The sequence below is a fragment of the Dermacentor andersoni genome, chromosome 8 (assembly GCF_023375885.2).
Source record: "Dermacentor andersoni chromosome 8, qqDerAnde1_hic_scaffold, whole genome shotgun sequence".
Classification (NCBI taxonomy): Eukaryota; Metazoa; Arthropoda; class Arachnida; order Ixodida; family Ixodidae; genus Dermacentor; species Dermacentor andersoni.
In genome coordinates this window covers 73,248,144-73,269,143 of record NC_092821.1, presented here as the reverse complement: position 1 = coordinate 73,269,143, position 21,000 = coordinate 73,248,144, and the positions used below count along the sequence as shown (strand labels likewise).

Here is a 21,000-nt window from a genome sequence, read left to right as displayed (position 1 = left end):
GGTGTCCTCATTTGGAAACTGAGTAAACAATGGTCCAGGCCGAGAAAGACACGCAATTTTATTGCATCGTAACTTTTTGCTTTAGAAAAAGTATCCACAAATGTGTACAGTGGTAGCCAAGAGGTTAGACTAAGCGCTACTGCATACTTCGTCAAAATATTCTGCGCGAAGTTAGCTAGCTGAGAAAGCTGTGACTCGAGTTTGGGTGGACTGGGTACCGGACGACGTGGGCAACCTCTGCAACGAAGCTGCCCGTGCGCGGTTGAGCGAGTTGATGCATTCCCACTCTTCTGGTGCAGTCCAACCCCGCTAGCTCCTCCTCTGCAGAGAGCTCCAGATCGTGAGCTCGCTGAGGCATCTCCCGCTTGGTGCAGAAGACTGCGAGAGATGACCCACGAAACGAACACCCGTTACCGAAAGGTCCTCCCGACAGGTGCAAAAAAGTGCCTCACAAAGCCCGGAGTAGCTTCGCTCTCACTGGAGATGTGCCCCAGAAGTGGCAGGCTTGCGTCCCTTTGGTGAAGCGCCGATCAATTGAAGAACGAAATGACCCAGCGCAAATCACAAGGATCGAGGGTCAAGTGTTCCACATGCCAAGGCGGACACCCGCCCACTATACGACATATTCTCCGGGACAGTCCTGGACTCCAAGATGCCCATAACCGCCACGATAACCACCATCGTTGCACTGTAAGGGCTCTGGAGGAGTGGACCTTTCCGCCCCCTGTGGTGGCCGGGGCTGTCCTTATGTCCCTGCGAGACTTCGCCCTGGCGTGACTGCCCGGATCTAGGCCTTTAAGAGTGGTATGAGGCTTTTAGTCACCTCCAGAGGTGCTTACGTTCTTCAAAGCGTCTCGTCTCCAGTGGTAGCGGTCGGGTGCCCCCCGCCCCTCTTCTCCATACCCTACCCATAACCCCCCACCCCCCGAGCATAGGCCACATAGTCATCGCTTCTTCATAAAAATTCATTCAGTCATTCGCTTTTATTTATCGTTAGCGAGTGGCAATAAATGTAGCAGCTGATAGGCACCTGGCGGTTAGCCACGCCGGCACGTGCCATTGCCGCTGTCACCAATGCCTGTGGTCTTGCGGACACATTTGCAGCCTCTGGAGCAGCCCGACACTTTTCCATCCGAGGCAAAGCGACACTGCAAGAAGGACGAAAATAAATAAATGTAAGCAATTCTTGCAAGGCGCAATAGATGTGTTGCAGCCCACCGTGGCATGTGTTGCAAGGCATGGATTGCCATCTACCTCTTGATTGCCTAGTTTAACTTCTATCGAACCGGCGCTGGTTCTTATTGCAATGTTACAGTCCATATCCACATAAAATTCGTAGAATATAATTACTTGTCGAATGTATTTTAGGACCATATTTAAGTTGGTGCATATTTAAAGCAGTGCTTACCTTTTCTTCAGAAATAAAATAAAAAGTGTTTCTCATGAACGAAAACGGAAATTTTTCTACGTAGAGTGTCTGACCTCTCCTGAATGTCCCCATTATTGACTGGGAGGCTTACTATCAATTACTAACCCTTATTCACTCTCCTTGCTGCTGATCGTAACTTTAGTCTTAAACCCTAATCCTCAAACCAGCCCTCAAGCATTGCTTTTTCATGTCCTCAAATGATCTGTTGTAAGCCACCTTCAGCAGTTATAAGCAGTACAATGTCATCTGTAAATCACACATTGCTGAGAAATACCACGTAAATCTTCAAAATCTACTCCATCCCTATGTGACATCTACAAGCCTTCTGGGAAACATAGAGGAAATAACATTGCAGAGACGGTCTTGTGGCCTGACAGTCTTGTTTACAGCTGATTTACCACTTTGTGTGACGGCGAACGATAGCTGCATGATCTCTCCAGCTATTCCTTAAGGTATTTGCGTGCGCATCCCCATGGATACATGACGACGATAACATGCCAACGGCATGAGGACAATGGGATAACAACTAGTGAATTATTACTATGGCGTGAGGATGACTGTATCACGAAAGCTTTATCGCGACAATGATGGCACGACTACGACGCCATTACGACGACAGTCTGAGAATGGAGGCATGATAGAGACTGTCTGACAATGATGGCATGACAATTCACTAAGGTGACCATTTGGGCATGTTGGTAGGACATGAATGCAGCGTGTGTCTCAGCCTCTCCTTCGTCCTCGTCTTGTGCGCAAAAAGCTGCAGGCGTGACAACGGCGGTATAATCACATTTGAATGGCGACAGTACGGTTACAGTACAATGACGAAAGAAGAGTGACGTCGATGGAACGATGAAAGCGGTATGACGATGGCGGCATGACAGTGGGATGACGCTATTGAAGTCATGACAGCGATAAAACAACAGCGTGACGACGATGGCATGACCACAGTTGGATGACAAAGATGGAATGACGATCATGCTAGGATGCAACGACCACCACGGCATCACAACCACGAACATACCTAGTGGCCTCAATAATAAACTTGGACCACTGAATCTGAGTAGGTGGCATGACGACGACAGCATAACGAGAGTCAAATCACGAAGTGCGAATGACGACGATTGAACGACCACGACGGCATCACTATGGCGGTGCGACAGCAAATGAATGTGACGGTGTGATGGGCGATGGCGTGTCGGCGGCGGTATTACGAATGTCGGATGAGAAAGCTTCAATGGTGGTGATGCAACGACCAATCGACGGCATCACCATAATGAACCCATATCACCATATCTATTGGCCCAAGCCATTAGACATTGTCGGCCACTGGATCGGGGCTGAAGGCATTACAACGACGGCGTGACGGGAGTAAGATATCACGAAGCTGGAATGACGACAATGGAACGCCCACGATGGTATCACGACCAGGAGCACATACCTGGTAGCCTGAGCAGCTAGACAGCTTGAGTCACTGGGTCGGCGTAAGACGGACGGACGGACGGACGGACGGACGGATGGATAGGAAGGATTGATTGATAACAGACAGACAGACTCAAAACGGCTGAAGCAGGCAAACAATACTATTCACAATCTAGTGTCCTCTTCGTAGCGCCTAGTGAGGCCGTATTATAAAAGCCACGAAGTTGTATTACATTCAGTCCTTGAAATAGCAGCTTCGTGTAATTGTCGGGCGGAACGTTTGCATTACGACGAATAGCCTTTTTTTGTACACTAACATATCTACATATATTTGAAATTGTTTATTTACTGAAGGCTATGCGAGGCAACTTCGTATGGCTAGCATGTTGTACACGTATAGTACGGTCAAACGAATAGCCGTTTCTCGGGCTGTGTGAGGCGTGCATATAACGAGGGCGGTATATCGTGGAGCTGGACGATATTTTCCTCACCTCCTAAGCGTTCTTTCTAAGAAACCCCTGCGGTTTTTCTTTCTAACTTCGTGCTAGATTCAGGTGGATGACCCTCAACTGTGCCCTTTCATGATACTTCCTCCACTTTGCGAGATTACGCAGAACTAATTCGCCATATTTGATATATTTGATGCATCCCTGAATAAGCGACAATTTATGCGAGAAAAAGGCATCGTGTTGCAAGTAATGAATTGAGCGGTTTTAGGTAAGTCAAACCATAGCTTACGAAATAGGCGACAGATCCGGTATGCTCTGCCTAATGCAGTTTCTATGTGTGTCTTCCATGTCACGAGCCGCTAAAGAAACATCAGGACATATACTGACGATAACTATCTCAACAGACTGGTTTCCGCTTGCGGCGATATTAGTTTTTCATACTGTCACTAGTAGAGAGCAGCTGCTGTTTCTTTTCTGCAACTGCACTTACTAAATACGACGTCACTATTGTTGCTGTTGTAAGCATTGGTTGACATTCATGTGATTTCTGTGAAAAAAGAATAAACAAACAAATGTTTGTTTATCCCCCCCCCCCCACCGCCCAACCCCGGTCTGTCAACACACGCGCGTTAGCCGGCGTGTCAAGGGCGTCTGACACGACGGCTGACAAAAAAAAAAAAGGAAAGGAAAGGGGAGCAAAAAAATTGGGGGGGGGGGATGCGCCAAGAAATCAAACTACGTGTTGTTGCCTATAGCTTGAAGTTTAGCATAGCGAATAGGTTCTAAAGCTCCCTTTGAAACCTTTATGCCTATTGGTTGCAATGTCTTGAACTTATGGATAAGGTATGATTCTCTGTATTTTCTTTCTCGTTCAGAACGGAAATTTGACTGTAAGATGTAGAGCTTAAGTTCATCAAAGTTATGACCTGGTTGGTTGAAATGCTCGGCGACGGCTTTGGGAAGCTTTTTAGCGGTGTCCGCGCGATGTCCGTTTAATCTGCCGTTCATTGATTGTCCTGTTTCACCGATATATTGTTTCTAACAGAATGGACATTCAAGCATATAAATCACATCCGAACTTGTGCAAGTGTAGCTAGATTTGACTTCATGTGTATAACTATTTGCGGTGCTTTTAATTTTAATGTCACTTTGAAGGTGCCTGCAGGTTTTGCACCTAGGGCGACAACATGCTTTTATTACGGGGGAATGCGCCTGGCTGACTTTTGCGTGCACTAACATGTCTTTAAAGTTCTTGTTTCGGCGATAGGTAACCCTGGGTACATCCGGGAACGCTTTTCGCAGGCGCTCGTTACTTGATAATATTGGGTGGTATTTTCTTAGGATGTTGTTTATGTTTGGGAGTGCATTAGAATATTTTATTTGTTTGAATATTTGTTTGAATATTTGTTTGAATTTTGTTTGAATATGAATATTTTGTTTTGTATTTTGTTAGTCGTTGTTTCCTTTGCGATTCATTTCCTCGCCGTACAAGTGTGAGGTACACATCGCTGCCAGCAAAGGAAGGTTGCGCGATAGCGCCGTGTAAAGGGAGTAGTGGCTGTCCGTTATGAGAGAACAAGTTGAGAATAACTCACCCGGCTGCCACAGGATGTAAAGGCGGTAACCTCGGTTCTGAAAATAAAGGCCACGTGTGATGAGAGGTCGTGTACAGAGCGCGTATCTGGCCGACTATAGCCCTTCTCCACAGGGCTATTCCAGTCAACCCTGATGCTGGACACATTAATCAGCGAAGGCAGCGGGCCAATGGCACAGATCACTTGCGAACAAAAGGATTCGTGAATTCGGCCCCTGCTTACTTAACCGCACTAGGGACACTTGGGTAGTGCCTCGTGAGTCTCTTCTCGCTCCATTATTTTTATCAATTTTCATCAACGGCCTCGCAACTGAAGTATTTCACAAATACGTCTGTTCGCGGACGATTCCGTCGTCTATAACGAAACATGAGCTACTCTGCCAATGTGATTGCGGTGTAGTCTGATTTATGAAAGCTAACTGAATGGGGTGACTAATCGCAGATGAAAATTACCACAGCAATGGCTAAGCACGTAAGATTTCGCTGTCGTTCACCTAAGCCACGAACCAGTATAAAATGCGTGGTAATATTGTCAAATACGCGTTTTCATTTAAGTACCAGAGTGTTCCGTTTCCCTAAAGTTCAAGCTTGAATACCCGCACTGAGCAGTTTTCCAACAAGCACATAAAAAGCTCAGTTATCGGAAACGGCACGTCTTGTGAAGAGAGATACGAGATTTCTTGCACATAATTCACTGTTGACGCCTTCTTTGAACATATATCCGTCATTGGACATCCCTTTCACGCTCTCTAATCTACACGAATCAGTCCAACATGAATCTGTGCAGTCTTCATACTTTCAGAATAAAAGTGTGTCCGCTTTGAAAAAAGTCGCTCAGTTTCCTTGCTCCTGACATGTGCAAGACATTTAAGCGGTTGTCTGTTTTCTTTTCCTCGTTTTATTATACTAATATTCCGTTCGTCCGAGCTCATATACTTCCAACCACTCGTACAGAAAACATTCACAAAGTAAAAGCAAAGTTTGCCAAGCCTAGATCAAATCAAAATTCCCCTCCAGTTTTATCGATTGCTGAGTGGAACTCTCTATACCCCTCACTATTTTCTCGGCAACGGAATCATTTCAAGAACCATTATACTAACCTTCTGAGTGTGTAGCAGCGTGTTGTAATCTACTGTCACTTGTACGATAAAATGCCGTTTAATGTGTTTTTACATGGTTATTTCGTTTCTTCGGATACGGATTTTCGCCGATTGTATACATCTGCTTCTTTTTTTTAATCGCCTATTGTACTTTGTGGGAGACAATGAAGAGAAATAGTAGATAAGTCGGTTTAGGCTGATAAAGTAATATTTTGAAGCCCTATATTCTCAATATTGTTCCGTTTTCTCGTTCCATTTTCTTGTTCTTGTTGTAAATAATGTAGCAGCGACGAAATATTAGACAAAAGCAAGTTCAGTCGTTTGTGTTGACAGACACTAAAATTGCTTTCGTCAGCCTGCAAGCATAGGGCAGCAATTTCACGCGTCCCACACGTGGACACAAGTCAGCCCTCGGCTTGGCAGTGGCAAGTGCAAACGCCGCTCGAAGAGAGGCGTTTGCACTTGCCACTAGTCGAGGACACTCGACTAGTGGCAAGTGCAATCACTCGACTAGTGACTTGCATTTGCCACTAGTCGAGGACAGCGTTGTAGCGTGTAAAGCAGCTCTACGGGTGTAGCTGTCCCATCGTGACATTTATCCGTGTACCGAGGCAAGTATTCAGTGCACAGTGCTGGTCGCATAGTCTCAATGCACGTCGAGACCGTCGGCCACTGCAACCGTTGCAGCCACATGAAGGGAGCAAAAAGGAACACCGTAAAACATCCGTGCGTTACCCTTTCGAACATTTGAACGTGTACTCTCCACAAAAGCCACAATTATCCTAAAATTTTTCATCCGCCACGTTTCAACTCGGTGTAAGTTTACTTTTCTCGGAACACCGGTCAAACATTCTACACCATTATTAAGGTACACTTGTAATGCTCCCGAGCACTTGCATAAGCAAATGACCTCGAAGGGTGTGTAATTAAATAAGACGCATTAAACTTTGCCTGCGCATAACACACAACTATGCCTCGTATTTTCGCAATATATGAACTAGATACCACTTTCAGTTCACCGAGGACGCTGGAAAAACGTATACGCTTCGTGTGTAACGCCTGGAAATACCAATTATATTCAAGGCCTGTAACTACCTCACAAACGTTAAACTTTAGTAGCACATCGTCTCTAACATTCCCCATATTTTACAAAATCTGAATTCAGTTGCGCATTTAGTTTGCCTCGAACACTGATAAATTTTGAGTATAATGGCTGTATAACGCTATCAAACTCTTTTATAAGCAATTTTCTTGGAAATGCTTAAGTTAACCTGCACAGTTTAAACGTTGATCGCACATCATGCATAAAATGCTCTCTATCCCTATGGAAATTGAGTCTTGCTGCCCTATTTAGCTGTCTCAGGAAAATTGGCACAGTAAGTACTAGCTTCACGTAACGCTTCTTAGGTGGAAGAAAACGCGCAGTTATTACTCATTTGCAAAGCCTTTAATTTACCTGCACACTGTAACCTTTCGGTATACGGTACCAATAACATACTTCCGAAATATAGCGTTACTGCCACATTTGGCTCTCCCAGAATACTGGAGAAGCTTTCTAGGCATTTCATACGATGCTGATAAACAAGGAGAAAACGAGCGTTTGGGAATTTTTATTTTGCTCTCATATAAAAAGCTCATGCCCTTCACTTTTTGCCCCCCACAATACTACTAACGTTTCCCCCGTTTACTCCAAATCTAACCTTCTCGCATCATTTAGTTTCTCCCAGGATACTAGGAAAACTCGCACACCATAAACCTTTTCGAGCGCTTCTATTCACACTAACAACTCTCTGTGTAAAAAAGAAATGCTGTAGTGCTAACAACTAACGAAACCTTTCATTCGTAAGGACCATGTTCTTATCACGGGCGGCCTTCGCTTATAACATGTAAAAACGTCATGATTGGTTCGCAGCTGCTCTTATATGGACACTTTATTTTTCTTGCAGCATAAGAATGTTTTTGTGAATGCGGGCCAACGTCACCTTCATATACGTACAAAATTAGGAACAATCACCCTTCCCGAATATACTAATCGTTCAGTTACTCTGTGCTTACAATATGCAAATGAAGTAAGCATTAAAACGCCAGGACGATCAAACCATCTCACAAGCGCGCTACAGCAACACTGCCGGGACCGAATTCACAAATGTTTTCGCTGGCAAGTACTCCTTGGCAGTGCCTCACCGGCCTACGCTAATATAATGTGCTCAGCATCGGGATTGGCTGGAATTTGCTCTTACAAATAACTCCTGCGCGGCACATTTTGGGAATGCGGGCCCCCTGTTCTGTATCGAGTCATATCGGTAACGTTGGGCATCATACTTACATGAGAAGGACAGTCATCGTCAGCAAAACAAACGTCAGAACCTTGGTGGAGGACATTGTCATGTGGTGTGAAGTATACCTCCGAGCTTTTTAAGTTGAAGCCAGAGAAGAATCTGCACGTGTTCTGGCAACAGCTACACGTCAGCCTTGAACGCCACGACACTCTTAAAGATGTTTACACCATTCGGGGTTCATTTTGTCCCACAACGATAATCGTCATCTGCCTTGCTTGTGTTTCCTTTCTTGAAAACTCAACGCTGGCTACTTCCCTCTCGAAAATGCTGTGTCACGCTGATAAGGCGCAAGCCGTTCGTGACTGGGAAATACCGGGCTCATAGCGTTAAAGAAAGGGAATGCGGGCACGATGACGATTATCGTTGTGGGACAAGATACGGCCCAAAGGGGGCAAACTTGTTTGAGAGTGTAATACGTGTCACGACCCAATCGTTTCGACAACACGCCGAACAACGCTTGAGCGAGGTAGGTATTGTTCCGGATAGCGATCGTTAGCGAAAAAATTGGCAGAGACACTTGAGACTGCTTACGTGTGGGAATGCGATAGCATTATAGTCCTTTTGGTGAAATGTTTTCTTTTTACGCGCGTTCCTTGTCCACGCAAACTCTCGTCTGCATTTTGACTGCACCTCGGTAAGGCCAAATGAAAACGTGCCAAGCATCTCAATGCGCTCGCTTGCCCGCGAGGAGTCCATAACTCGAAGGACCGCTCAACGGCATTCAATTAGACATTAATGCTTTCTTTTTCTTTTATACGCTCGTTTTATGCACTCCTTACCTGGCGGTACCTCCTTCCCCATTGGCTGCGCCATCACGTGCCCAGCGACGCACACACTAGGCACACATTTAGTCAACCAGAACCATGGAGCTGCCGTGGCGTCTTTGTCAGTGATGTTAAATAGCACTTCACTACTTTTGTCCCTGTGGGTGTTATGTAATCAATGGTCATTCACGTGACATACAAAGTTGATGTCGCCTAAGGGAACAACACTACAGTCACAATCCGCTAAAGGAGCTAGAGACTCAAATAAGGCCGGTAAATAAGGCTCATATATATAGGAGCATCGGAGCAAATGTATTGCTCTATATACGTGCATTTACGACGTTCAAATTCTCCACTCGATCGTATATATGTTTCGTAATCGTTTATTTCTAGAGGTCTCCTATGAAAAAGTCACCCTATTTCGTTTTCCGACCACTGCATGGTGACGGGGCGGCGACAATTGTGCTAGTTCCCGACCTCAATGGGCACCCTGAAAGTTAAATTCATGTATTATTGGCTATGGAAAGTTTACGGATCAGGTCTCCTTAGCTTTGAAAAAAAAATGCTTCTCTCTTGATTTGCATGGGAGCTTCTTAAGCAGGAAATCAGATCGATTGCAATTGAACTTGGTTCTATTAAGTCATTCTGCAAAAAATTATGAAGAGAAGAAATTGCTGAAAAGTCTTTATAGCCTTTATGAGCTTGAATGTGAAGCTCCTGGAACATACGCCGGTGACATTGCAAACTTGAAATCCGACTTGCAAAAGTTTGACGCAATGCGCTATGGAGGCACCCGTATTCGGTCATGTAATAACCGCGCCTTGCTTTCTGAGAAACCGACCCGTTAAGCTTTGATCAATGAACACCACCACTCTTCTGCGAAAGTTATTACCGAAATGTATTCGAACGGCACATTAGTAACTGACGCAAATGATATTGTGTCTCAATTCGAATTCGGTGGTGTTCAGTTATGTTTTTGGGGACCAGGATACCAAGCTTTTACAATAATTTGTGTCTATAATAACTCCTATAACTGACGAAGACTGTTCATTAATCAGTAGTTCGATTACTAGGCAGAAGGTGAAGATTGCCATTAATCAATCACCCATGTCAAAAACTTCCGGTCCCGATGTCATTTCAGGTGAATATTATAAAACCTGTAAGTTCATTCTTACGCCTGTTCTACTAAAGATATTTTTAATGAGTTTTGAATTAGAGGATTCAATGCTGGCATTGAATAGTCTTGTGTATCACCTAACTATCCAGGCGTTCCACTGCACGCCTACAAGTTGAGTGCACACTATTGGAGAGAGCGCGTTCGAGCCCTTCAGCGCTGCACAAACATTTGTGCCGCACCGCCTTACAATATTTGCAAAAGCAGAAGTCTGCAACATGTTTTTGGCAACCGGATTTTCTTTGACTTTTGGTTTCTTCACTGCGCAAGGCTTTACGTGGCCGGCGTGACCGATCATTCGGTCACGCCGCCGACTACAACCCCGCATTTTCGCATAATGGGGCTTACAATGCTTTCGCATTAAAAAGAAGAATATGAATATGTATAAGTATTGATGTAAAGAAAAGCATATGTGGCATACCTGATTAATTCAAGTGAGCTTGGTAACTGCCACCGTCCCGTTTCAAAGGGGACGCCATTTAATCTTCATTATTAGCATCGTATCGTGCCATTTTACACACGATGTGACAATCACGCCGCGTAGGGTCGATACGTACAAACTTTGCATTGCAGTTCCGTTATATTCCACCAGGTGCCCCGACATGTAGCAGTTGCATATAGCAGTGGCATGATGCACGTAGCTGGGCCTAGACCTGAAGCAGCCTAGGTGACTGTTTGTCGCTACCTCGTTTCGAAAGGGCTTTCATTAAATCATCATTGTCATCATCATCATTAAAACAGCAACGTACAGTGCCACGGGACAAGGGATGTGACATCTGCTCCGCGTAGTCTTGATACATGTGTTTACTCTTCGGTACACGTTACGGCGCCTTCTCGCACGGTACGAACCACTGCTGAAGAAGCGAATTGTATAGAGCTACGCTTGCGGCTGAAACCAGGCAACATCGGGCTGGGCAGACCGCCGTGCAGAGAGCAGAACAAGCTGTAGCTCGCCGTCGACGTCAGGCGCACAGTTCGAATCGTTCTCGTGAAAACGACGCACAGACACCTCGCCGCGAAGACCCTTCAGTGCGTAATGCCGAAAATGGAACTCCTATGGAGAAATAGAGAAAGAGAAACGAAGAGCGAAAAGTAGGGAGGTTACCCAGGGAGGTGCCCGGATGACTACCCTATAATTGGGGAGGAACAAATGGGGAATAATCGATAAGGAGAGAAAACGAACAAAATAGATTCAGTCATTCGCAGAGTCAGCCACAGAGGAATCATCCGCTGTCGCAAGCGTTCGGACAATCCAGTATCCTTCATAAAGTGCAGGCTCCTATGGAGCCGTTCCTACAGCTTACGCTGTGACTGTGCTGCGTGTGCCGTGCACGCCTGTGACTTTCTATTGCGATAGCAATGTGGACACTCCAGGTGTATTCGTGCCGTCGCCATCGCGCCGTGATGTTCCGCATGAAGTCCACGAGCGATAACACCGTCGCCGCGCGCCGTATGCTGTATGAGCGAGTGAAAGCACGCGAAGGTAGCCGACGATCGCGGTTGAATCTGGCGCGCGCGAGGGAGGAAAGCGGAGAGCAAACGCGCCGTCTTTCGTCGCACGAACGCAGAGGGGGGTTGGAAGGGAAGGCGGCGTTGTGCCCCGGCAGCAACTGCGTATTTCGCGACCGGGCGCAAGAACTGACGATCGCGGCTCAATCTTGGGCGCGACAGGGAGGATAGCGGGGAGGCAGCGCGGAAGGGAGGGGGGCGACTATTACTCCTCCAGCAACTCCGTATTCTTGAAAGCCGTATGTGGAAAGCAGTCTGCAGGCGGCCCATACCTTTGTGCGTTCTGTGTTCTGGCTTCTGAGTTTGCCTTGAAGCGATAGACGGCACGAACGTCACTACGCTCGCTGCCCCTGCCCCGCTTACTCACGCTACCATCTTGACAACGAGTGTCGAGCGTGATGTGTTCATGTTTGCCTATGCGCGCTGACACCGTGCTTGCTAATTCCGTTAATAAGCGAATCTTTCCAAGTTTGTATGACCCATGAAGCTACTATCCTTAGCTTGTTTAGTGGCTATGGTGTTGGGCTGCTAAACACGTGGTAGGGGGATAGAATCCTTCATGGTTCAAGAAAAAAAAATTCGAGGACGCTTAAGCTTCGCCTTTAAGAGTGGAACTCGATGGTATTCAAAGATCCCTGACTGCATCTTGCGCTTCCCGGCAGCTACAGCTTATGTAACCGTAATGTTTTCCTGGAAACACTGACGGCGAACGCTATGTACGATGGTGAGCGTTCTTTTTTTTTTTTTTTTTTTCGTATGGACGGTGTTTCAAGGAACCGAGCGGGAGGCGCCGCTCATACTCAGACAGACCTCAAACGGCAGCTGGGAACGGGGTTTATGTTTAAGTTTAGGCATAACAGAATTATGTTTTCTCGTATATTTAAATTACAGTCCGACGCTATCATGGCTGTACGTAGGTTGTGTGTAAGTCGTACTTTACAAATTCTCTGACACATCTTGTTTTGAGACATTCAGTTAGTTCAGTAAAGCCTATGCGCCACGCGGATGGCCTCCGTGGTTTGGCATGCGTAGTTCGGGATTATTTTTCTCATACGCACAACGCCGCCTATACCTGCAGCGAATTTTCTGTGACAAGGGGCTCTTAACGCTCTCGTGTTAAAATATTCCAAGTCAGCGTGTAAAACAACTTAAGAGAAAGAGGTGCCGTCAACGCCCTGAATGTTTGACACCAGGAGCAAGTGGAACAAATAAATTATCTCGTGCGTAGATTTGCTCACGGCTCTTTATAGAGATTCGCGCAAAGTCGCGGAAGTTAGCGAGTTCGATACGTGACTTCAAGCGTGGTGTACATGTGGTTTCGCTTGCTATCTCGCATCACTTGTGAATCCCTGGTTTTCCTGATTTCTTGTGTTACTTAGTCACGCATGCATTTTTTCTGCTTTGGTTTTTTTAGAGACAGTCCGGTGTGTGTGCCATAGCGGGTATAGCATACGCGCATCGAGTAAAAATGAAGTGCACGTCTGCACTTGTTTCGTTGCTTCGAAATCCTTCGTATTCTTTTTTTTTTTTTTATTTACAAGCAATACCACAACGAGAAGAACTAACTTGACGCAACTTGCAGTTGTTGAATAAAAAAGTAACGGCAGCCACACGAAGGCTTCTTGTTTTGTTTTTTTTACATTTATATATCGGGCGACTTCGCGCGCGGTAACGTGTTGTCGTCTGGATGCATATTGGCTCACATTTCTCATAATACACTTGCAAGAGCCCTTTACGTGATTAGTTGTCATTCGACTCGTGCCCTGCATGCCTTATACCTTTGGGTTATTACTTATACGTAAGCATCAAACCGTAAAGAATTCGTTCAAGTGTTGCTGAAGTTCCGTTCACCTGCGCGTAGCTTTCTTTTTAATGGCTGAAACGGGCCGTTAAAAATGCTCACCACAAGCCACACTTCTTTTCGCGGACGCCAGGAGAATGTGTTAGCTGACATTCAGATTTACCTTACGCTTAAGTTCGGCGACAGCCTAACACAATTCTCAAAGGGGCATGGCGTAATCATCGGGCGTCTCCCGCTCCGCTCGTTTTAAGGGGTGTAGTTTATTTCGAACGTCACGAGTATTGCGCAGTTGGCTGAAGGCGTCGCGAAGCAGTAAAGTCCCTCAAAAATTATAGAGGGACCTTACGGGGCACCGGTTTGCAGCGCTACGGGTGACTGGGGAAGAAAGCGTGTCACTGAGCCGTTTCGCCGCAACAATAGAGAGTTTTAGATTAGGGGACGCAAGCCGCTTGCGTACGCAAGAACTAGGAACCACGGTACTGTGCATACGCAGACCCCGACACGTCTCGGTCTGCGCGTGCGCAGTACCGTCGCCCCAAGTTCTTGCGTACGCAAGCCGCTTGCGTCCCCTAAATCTAAAGCTCTCCAATAACAAACGCATCCGCCTCACACCTGCGCACGTGCGCACGCAAGCCGGATGCGTTTGTTGTGCTGCAGTCGGCACGACTCTCGCGAGTCGCTTTCCGGCTTCGAGCCGATCACAAACGACGAAAAGTATTTCCGTCGTCCCATTTGCGAGAAGAAAGAAACAAAAATGTTCTACGCCTCAAGGGCTTGTTTACTGCGTCAGGTGTACCGACGGCGTGGACGCGGTGGCGGTGGTGCCATTAGCAGCAGCAAAAAGAAATAACATTTACGACGTGTTTTCGCTTTTTTTTCCCTTTCTTTCTTGAACGTGATCAGTGAGAACGCGTGCATTTTTTTTTTAATTTTATTAGCGCGTTTTGCCGTTTCTGCCGCATCTAGCTGCAGCTTCACCACGATGGCCAACCATTTCGGAATGTGGACGAAATCGAGAATCGGACGGAAGCCCGTCTTGTCGTGATCACACGGGACGACAGTTAAAACGGACACCGACCGCGAAAGTTTATAGCTGCCGTGGACACCGACCACGGCACATCCCACATTGCGGAAGGTGGGAACTGCCGCTTATCTTAATCACGAGTTCGGTGCACTGCACTGTATTCCCCCAAGAATTTAGAATTTATTGCGAGAATATATATATATATATATATATATATATATATATATATATATATATATATATATATATATATATATATATATATATATATGTATATATATATATAATCCGGAGCCCCTTCCCCCCCCCCCCTCCCCATTATGACGTGCCTCATAATCAGATCGTGGGTCTGGGGCATAAACCCCACAGCAACCGGTTTGAAGTTTTTAGCCGTTAAACGAGTGCGCTGGTTGCGAAAACGTTTCCCTTAATCACGGCACTCATGATGCGCTATCATTCGCCATCAAATAAACAAGCGCGTTTTTAAAGACGAATGCTTTCCTGGCGAGTTACCCTCACCTTGTTTCGTATGGGGGCTGTGTGTTTCTACAACCTCTTTCGTAGGCCGAACCAGGAGATAGTGCAGTCTAAATATTAGTGCCACTGGGAACACCGGTATGGGACACTGGGTATGTTATTTATTTATTTATTTATTTATTTATTTATTTATTTATTTATTTATTTATTTATTTATTTATTTATTTATTTATTTATTTATACATACTGCAGCGCAATTTGCGCTATAGCAGGAGTGGGTTAAGAAAAGGTACAGGAAATGCATAGGAGTATACAGCGGTAAATACAAGTGAACACTTTCAAAGAGCACTGATGAAAGGAAAATACACAAATAAAAACAAGTGAACACTTTTACAAAGGAGCACTGATGAAAAAATATACACAAGAAGTTATACAAATGCTGCCAGGCATGGGTGAGCACGATTATGCATCTGGGATGGCGGTTGCAAAAATTTGGGATGAGCATGAGCGAATGGACCCAGGTAATGAATTCCAGTCTTTGATTGAGCGGGGAAAAAAGCTGAATTTGAAAATGTTAGTGCGTGGGTAGTAGGGTATCATGCTTAGGTCATGATGTCTTCTCGTTGATGATCCCGGCGCGAAGTTAATGTAATTATCATTTGAGAGCCTAACTAAAGAATTGACAATGCAATGCAAGAATTTTAATGATTCGACACGGCGACGAGAAGAGAGCGTGTTTAGGTTCAAGGAAGAAAGTGTTGAAGAGGGCGAAAAGTCGCGATCGTAACGATGACATATAAATCGCACAGCTTTTTTCTGTATAGCTTCTAGTTTATTAATCTCTAACTGCTTATGCGGGCTCCGAACTACAGATGCATAATCAAGAACAGGGCGGATTAGAGATTTATACATTAGTAACTTTGTTTCTTTAGGAGATCGGGTTAGCGTTCGCCTCAAGTAACCTAATTTTTTTAGTGCTTTACTGCATATGTAATCAACGTGTTTGGACCATGACATGTTATGCGTAAAAATGACACCAAGATACTTATACTCAGAAACCTTATCTACAGCACGGCCATTGAACGAGTAACTGAAAAGGGAGGGGGAAGATTTGTTGCAGAAAGACATCAGAACGGTGTTATTGAAATTAATGTTCGTTTGCCAAGTGTTACACGAATCGCAAAACCTAGAAAACGACTCTTGAAGGCGATAATGGTCATTAGAAGATTTAATCACTTCATATAGAACGCAGTCATCAGCATAGAGACGGATGTTAGAAGAGCAGTGAAGTGGCAAATCGTTTATGTATAATAAAAAAAGAAGCGGCCCAAGGACGGAGCCTTGGGGTACACCTGATGTCACACCAACAGTAGCGGAGTCAGTCAAACTGTAAGAAACGAACTGGGAGCGAAATGAGAGAAAGCTTAAAATCCAGTTAACTAAATGAGGATTATTCAGTACAGCATTAAGTTTAGCAATAAGTTTAGAATGTAAAACGGTGTCAAATGCCTTCGAGAAATCTATAAAAATGGCATCAACCTGGTTGCCTACATCAAGGTTAAATGAAATGTCATGCGTAAACTCAACTAGCTGCGTTAACGTGCTAAAACCGCGCCTAAACCCATGTTGCATGTTAGACAGTAAATTATTTGATTCCAGAAAGAGCGTGATGTGCTTATGAATGATGTGTTCCAACATTTTGCATGACTGTAACGTCAGTGAAATTGGTCTGTAGTTCGATAAACACTGCTTATCTCCAGATTTATAAAGAGGGAGCACTTTGGCTAACTTCCATGAAGAAGGTACAGTAGAGGATGATAAGGACTTTCTGAATATGACTGACAGATATATTGATGACCACAACGAATAAGGAACAAGGAACGCGTTGTGTATCCCGTCCGGACCAGTGCATTTCTTAACATCCAGGTTTATTAATATAAGGTTGAGGATGACTTCGCAGTTTATCTCAACGTCACTGATTGCTACAGAAGAAACTATATTGGTAAGTGTCGGGATAAAGTTGTTATCGGAAACAAATACGGATTGGAAATACTTTGAGTACGGGCCCCTGGGACCACTGTGTACGTGATGACACTGAGCATGGGTCACTGTGTTTGGGATGACTATGATGATGATAGTTATGACGATAATCATAAGCGATGACAAAAAGTTTGCAAGGATAGTTATCCTCCAGATAACGTCGAAAAAACGTCGTCGTATCCAGCGCGGCTCTCACAGTACATGATAAGGTACATATACACTCCATCTTCGCGCCTTACACGCCCATGGAGACTGTCTTTCATCGACACCAACTAGAAGTGGATAGCCTTCCAGCTTTTAATGCTATTATCATTATTTATTAGCTTCACCGAGTTTGCGGTATGTCTCTATGCATGTATGCATGTCCGTACCTAACCTCTTTCTCTCGAACTTAGGTCGCTGGGTGGTCCTTGGTCAAGTGTAGCATAGGCCTGGTGTGCTGAGGGTTCCGGATTCAAAACGAAACATCGGACCAACTTGGCTGATTGGGTCTTTAATACTATAGCTGTGTATTAGGTAGCCCTAAACACAGTCGCAAGGCCTGCCTCTCCAGATCGACAAGGGGGCAAAGCGTGTACACGGGAGCTCAAGGGTACCACACTCACCCAAATTCCAATATTTCGGTTTGGTGCCTGGAGGTATGGCTCAACCCACCACGGGAGATAGGCCACATTTCGGCTGGTAGTAAGGAGAAAAAGGAAACTAAAAGAAAATTTTGTAAACCATACATCAGATATTAAAAGGATAAGAATCATTTTGTTGTAACTATTACGGGATATGTTGAAGAAGAGGTGCTATTAATATTTTGATACTTATGCTGATAAAAAATCAGAAAGAAAATAGCAACATCGCGGTCTGTTTGTTTCGCTTAGAAAATGAAATGTGGTATCACATCTTAGTGCCGACGCCCGAAAGGAGAGTATGGCGGGAAGCACAGCCAAAGCTAGCGAAGTTGACTTTTCAGAAGTGCTTTTCTTATAATGGTAAACCTACGACCTTCTACACAGAAATGTTGCATGGTTTCATCCCAGTTTATTAGTTTATTTATTTATTTATTTTAGATACCCTCATGGCCCACAGGGCATTATTGAGGGGAGTGGTACACACATTTCAATAAATTTGTACAAAAGGAGACAACGCATATATATAAAACATATATATATACCGGAACAAATACATAATTCACAACCCGGAACATGAAGTGAGTTCAAAATTATACAATTACCAAGAAACGCTAAGTCACGCACAGAAAAGTTGAAAATTGCAAAACGCCACCATTAGCAAAAACATGAACACAGCAAATCTGGGGGGAAAATACAGAAGGATGCGCATGATAACGACAAAAAATGCAAATGGAACCAAAGCTATGGCAAGCAATAATATGTTGATAATTTCTTCTTAAATTCATCAAAATCTTTCGAAAGTGCAATATTCGATGGTAGCTGGTTCCAGTCCAACTGGAACCAGTGACGCTTCTTTGTATTTATTTATTTATTTATTTATTTATTTATTTCAATAAACAATTAATTAATTATACATACAGCAATCACCAAAGGTGATTTTAGCAGGGTGGTACAACAAAGTCTTGCATCAATGGCAAGCATGGCGTAAGAAATTGGGCTCATGCTAACAAGAAACTCAATATAGTTACATATCACGCTGGAACGTTGTAATACACACACGCACAGCAAATTGTTCACACTACTCAACGTGAAAATGAACGTACAATAATCACAGTAAGCAATACAATAATAACATTATGTATAGCTACATAACTACAGTGTACAATTATTACAGTATACGATAACTACAGTCCATCGAGATGCACAGGACAGCACATCTGTTTTCATGTAGAGTACTTCAGTAGATCAGAACAAGATGCACAAAAGACGAATATACAGTTTACAAGCTTAGAACTTTATTTAGTACAGGTAATCTCAAGTTACCAAGTATTCATAAAGAAGTATTTCAGTAAAACAATTTAATTGCAGGCTTTCAGGTAAGAAGAACCAATAATGACTGTGCTCTCACCGTATTCTTGCTAGGCTGATTCCAGTCTACTGTTGCACATGGAAAAGAAAAGTCCTTGTATGCATTGGTGTGTGTGCAAAATGGAATTATTGTTAATTTGTGTTTCTGTCTCGTGCCTTGTCTTGTAGAAAAAGAACGTATCTCAGTTGCATCTACCTTAAAATGACAATTGATCAATTGATATCGATACTTCAGTCTGCAACAGCGATTTTTGTTTTCTAAAGGCTGAAGATCGGCTTTCTTTAAGAGATCCGTCACTGATGCCCTCGAGAAGTTATTCAAGACAAAGCAAGCAGCTGTTCTTTGTACGTTTTCTAACTCACCAATATTACTTTTGGTCAAATGATCCCAAGTTATTACGGCATAGTTCACAATTGGCCGTCAACAGACTTTTAGTCCACAGGTCGGACCGAAGGAACCGATAACATTAGAGCTCGCCTGAGAAAAAAGAAGATAGCGATTTCCTTTTGCGACAACGTAATTAATATGCTTATTTCAACTAAGATCACTAGAGATCCTGTGACCTAAATATTTAGAATTAATTACTTCGAATAGTATAATGCTTGTGCCATATTGAAAGTTCCATAGTATTTACTGTCGAGTTATTTTCATTAACATTGTTTTCTTGTTTTGTTGTGATTGCTCATCAATTGCCAGTCTTCGCATGACAAAACGACTTTTTGCAAAGCTCGATTTAACAGCAACTGGTCGCGCATGCTATCAATTTCCGAGTATAAAATGCAATCATCTGCATATAGTTTAATTTTAACTGGAATATTTGCCACTATATGATTAATATATATAACGAAGAACAGGGGCCCAAAGGTGAAGGAGCCGTGCCAGATTTGTGTGAACCAAAATTAGGCATTGGTATTTGGCAACACATTCTGGTAAATTAGACTTCAAATTCGCGATAAGGATGCTCGTCCCTCTCCCTGTCTCGTGACAATTCTCTTTCTTAATCGCGCGCTTTTCTGATGACGGCAAGTGTAGTTGTCTTCGTCGTTTTTCCCAACAAGTATGAATTAACAGTTATAAAATGATATGTGAAGTCATGGGAACCGGTACCGCATTTTCACCTTGTATGTTTCTGTCCTGTTCCAGATTGGCGGCATTTCCTCGCTTTTGGAAGATTCCGTTCTCGGTGACATTCATACTTTGAACATACTTTGCAGCATATGATCTTGACCCTGTGAGGTTTGCTTTGTGCTACTGGGGTCTGAGAGCCCAAAGAGGGTGCAGAAATTGCAAAGTGTGACACGGATCACCACAGGAATACCTCCTACTCACTTACTCAACATTTTTAAGCCCTGTAGGTGCACCACGCAGGCAGATACCAAAGGACCAAGGCTGCATTTCCAGGTCGGGGGGGGGGGGGGGTTGGTGGTGGACGTGTGGGATGCAGGCGGAGTTATACTGGCATGCTTAGCCGGCAATGGTCCCACCTGAGCCTCTCGTACAGTTATAGCAGGGGAATCTCACCAGGCGTTGCCAAACTCTGGTCTCGAAGAAAGGCAAGCGACTGTCGTAGCTCTCTCTTCCTGATTACTGCGTGCACTTCAGTGAGCGTGACATCGCCGTAGCTCGCGCCTCTATTTCTTGATTACTTGCAAAGCGGGCTGCCGTGTCAAGCTTGAGGGGCCGCCCCTCTAACTCGTGTGTCATGTAGAGGGACGTGTTCACCGACGCAGGTGCAGATCGAGACAGGAACGCGCCACGGTGGCGTCGCGGTGGATGGAGCCGGTCTACCGAGACAGAGCGTTTGTATTCCCTACTCGTTGTAAATATGCCTCGAGATAAATAGGTTTGCAAATGTAATATATTGCAGCATATATTTGCAGCCCAGC

At 44.4% G+C, this 21,000-nt stretch overlaps 1 long non-coding RNA gene across 1 annotated transcript; it reads right to left on the bottom strand.

The window, feature by feature from the left end:
• Positions 1 to 986: 986 nt before the first annotated feature.
• Positions 987 to 8,578, bottom strand: LOC126538856 (uncharacterized). The gene is made up of 3 exons (XR_007601175.3): positions 8,321 to 8,578; positions 4,896 to 4,932; positions 987 to 1,148 (listed from the first exon to the last, which is right to left on the bottom strand). It is a non-coding gene; the product is annotated as an uncharacterized lncRNA (long non-coding RNA).
• Between the last annotated feature and the right edge of the window lie 12,422 nt (positions 8,579 to 21,000).